This window comes from Chinchilla lanigera, unplaced genomic scaffold (genome assembly GCF_000276665.1).
Source record: "Chinchilla lanigera isolate Chin_1 unplaced genomic scaffold, ChiLan1.0 scaffold00059, whole genome shotgun sequence".
NCBI lineage: Eukaryota > Metazoa > Chordata > Mammalia > Rodentia > Chinchillidae > Chinchilla > Chinchilla lanigera.
The window spans coordinates 11,143,927-11,147,175 of NW_004955460.1; the positions used below are offsets into that span (position 1 = coordinate 11,143,927).

At 47.1% G+C, this 3,249-nt stretch overlaps 1 long non-coding RNA gene across 1 annotated transcript in view; it reads left to right on the plus strand.

The window, feature by feature from the left end:
* The first annotated feature begins 1,422 nt into the window (after nt 1-1,422).
* The window catches only part of LOC102008922, a 7,159-nt gene continuing 5,332 nt past the window's right edge, over nt 1,423-3,249 (plus strand). The window contains exons 1-2 of the long non-coding RNA XR_001236540.1: nt 1,423-1,887; nt 2,401-2,480. This is a non-coding gene — a long non-coding RNA (uncharacterized LOC102008922). The remainder of the gene's footprint in view (nt 1,888-2,400; nt 2,481-3,249) is intronic.

Consider the following 3,249-nt stretch of genomic DNA (forward strand, 5'->3'; position numbering starts at 1 on the left):
TCCTTTAATCTGCTGATGTGATTATCTGTATTTGTGTTTTGTGCTGCTAACTACTCTTGAGTTTCAGGTGAAAGCTCTCTTTCTAGAATTTTTTGTTGAGTATGTTAGGACTGCAGGTAGCAGAAACCTCAGAAAGTAAAACCAAGGACCAAAGGTCTGCTGTGATGCTGAGTCTGTTTTGTGCTGGAAACTCATTAACAAGGTTTGTTTGTTTTGTTTTGTTTTTGTGATGCTGGAATTGAACCCGGGGTTGCTCTACTGCTGAGCTACACCTCAGCTTGTTAAGAATTCTTTAGTTTTTAGAGACAGGATCTTGATAAATTGCTAAATTGTTTGGGCTGGGCTCCAACTTCTTATCCTCATGCCCCAGCCTCCCAGAATTTGTTGTTCTTTAATGCTGACAATGATTTCCATTTCAGCTTTTAGGTATTCTTGTGGGACCTCCAAGGCAGCCATATTTGGAGGCAACTGTGACAGCAGGAAAAGATCCTGCCCCTTCTTTCGGTGTGCTGGGGAGATTCCTTGTGGTTTCTGGACTTGCCTGCCCTTCCTGAGATCTCTTTCACTGGGTGGTTTCATCAGCTCTCACTTTCTGCCTTCTTGGAAACCCAGATGGCTCTGATCGAGACACTTGATAGCTGTTTGCCAGCCTGCGCCCCTCCTGGCTGTGGACGGGCAGTGGGGTAATGAGCAGTGGACGCGGGTGTCATTTCTGAGTCACACCCTGCTGTGAGCCTTTTGTAACTACTGTGGGAGCGTCCTGGGAGGCACAGAGGGAAGTGTTGGTCCTCTGTGAAGCTGGTGCATCCCGTTGAGTTATTCCAGGAGGCCCTTGGAATCTGAGCAAGCTTGGCGTCGCGCCTCTGGCTCCGGCCTTGGATTCAAGCACCTTGACTTGGGCAGGTCTCTTCCCCACTCCAGCTTCCGCCTCCACATCCTCAAAGTGGGAATGAAAAGAATGCAGTGCCCTCACCCTCACTATCATCTTGCTGCTTCTTTGCGGCTTGACACACATGCTGAACTCGGCAGGCCTGTAGCCAGGGACATCAAGGTCAGGGGCCACCTTGCCAGTGCTGGGAGGAAGTCCCGGCCCTGTCCTTCTGCCCCCCCACCTGCCGTGAGACCTGCAAGAGTTCAGCCAAAGCTTAGGTACCTCCTGGCTCCCCAGAATGGCAAGGTCACGTTTAGCCCTAATGAGAGGGACTGCCGGGCTTTGAAAGCTGACTTAGACGAGCCAGCTTGCTTGTCCCTCCCGCCCCTCATGGTCCCACAGCTTTGCCCAGGGCTGGATCCTCCCCGTGCCAGTGACTCGTGAGTGGGTTACGTCATGGTGCCCCCTGACCCTTTGTGCTGCACCCGAGAATCAGTACTAAGGATTAATTAACTGGTCTGTTTACGCATGATGTGACCTGTGGCCTCTCCTGTTTGCCAAGTTTAGAAGGCACTTATGCCAAGTGAAGACGATCCCTTCATTCACGCATTCATTCCGAGCTGTCTGCAGTGGCTCTCTCAGGCCCCAGGAAGAAAGAGACGAATGGGTTGAGGATTGAACCCTAGAGGACCACATAGTTTCACGGGAGAGACAGAAACAGTGATTGCACATACGCTGTGACAAATGTCACTGCAGGTGTGCTCATGCAGTCCCAGCAGGGGTGTCAAGGGGAGGTCAGGACAGGCTTTGAAGCCAGGCACTGACCTGCCGCCTAAGGCCATGTCACTTGAGTAGCAAGGGCCACAGGTCAGATACAGGCAGTCCTTCTCTCCCCCATATCCACTCATGGGCTTCGCTTTGGAGCAGAAATAAGATAAAAAAACCTCTCATCATAAGGGACGATGCTTCAGTATTAGGACGGAGTTCCTCAAACACAGAAAAGCACAAAGCAGGAGGTAAGCAGTACTCATACCTTATTCCTCAGATTCTCATTTCAATCATTAATATTTCAGACAAATATTTTTGAATATTTAAAGGAGCTAGAATATTATAAGAAAGATGGAGGACCCTCTGTATCTCTCCCCACTCTCAATCTCAGTTTTTCCTCCCTAGATGCGGCATTATCATAAATTCGGTATGCATTTGTCTGCTCTATTTAAAATGATTTCGTCTTGCATTTCAGTGAACATATATCTCTGTGATATTGCAGAGTATCGTTTTATGCATTTAGAATTTTTAGGGAACTTTTATGGGATGCATGGCATACTATCCTAAAGCTATTTTTTTTTTTTTGAATCAACATTGTTTTCAACATTTTGTTTTTCAAGATCTGGTCATCTTGATACATATAATAGCTTATTAATTTTAAATTCTGGATGGCAGTCTGTTAAATGGCTGTTATGTAACTTGTTTATAAATTTTCCTATGGATGAACTATTAGGTTCTCTTATTTTTTCTTTTACCAATAGTTTTGCAGCAAGCTCTGGTGACACATCTCCCGGTGGGCAGCTGCCAATGGTTTTGGGTTGACCAGCATGGACAACACCAGGTAAGGCCATATTGCTGTCCAAAATGATTGTCCCAATTTACATTTCCACCCCATTCTAATGCAGGCTTGTACCAAACATCTGGTATTGCCAGGCTGTTTGATTTGCCAGTTGGATGTGTGAGATGGTCTCTTCTTCCAGCTGTGTGCCGAGCCAGGCCCCACTGTTTGGGAGAGCAGATCACGGCCATCTCATTCCAGCTCAGGGCCAAGGACTTCCCAATGTCAGCCCGAGGCTGGCTGGGGCGAGGGGATTTGCACAAACTCCACCCATCAGGCTTTCGGCCTGTGAGCTTTAGCACTGCTGTGGCCGAACCTGAAAACACAGGGTAGTTATGGCAACCATTGGTGTCACAGCACTTGGCAGGGTCTTCGGCACACAGCTGTTCCAGACTGAAGGGGTACAGGGAAAAGACTCTCTGCAAAGCAACATTTAAACCAGAAAACCTCCAAGGGAAGTCTTTAGTAGCTCCTATATTGAAAGTTTAAACAAATACATATTTAAAAATATTAATATTCCCTCTCTACTGCCACCCTTTACCCCTTGCTGTACTGAGGATGGAACCCATGGGTGCTTTACCACTAAGCGATATCCCTTGTCCTTTAAATGTTTTCTTTTGAGACAGAATCTTACTAATTTGCCCAAGGTGGCCTTGATCTTGGGATTCTCCTGCCTCAGCTTCCTGAGTGGCCAGGTGTGTGCCACCATAACGGGTAATATCCTTTCTTTTCAAACTTCCCTTCACTAAGTAAACCCTATAGCTTTATTTTT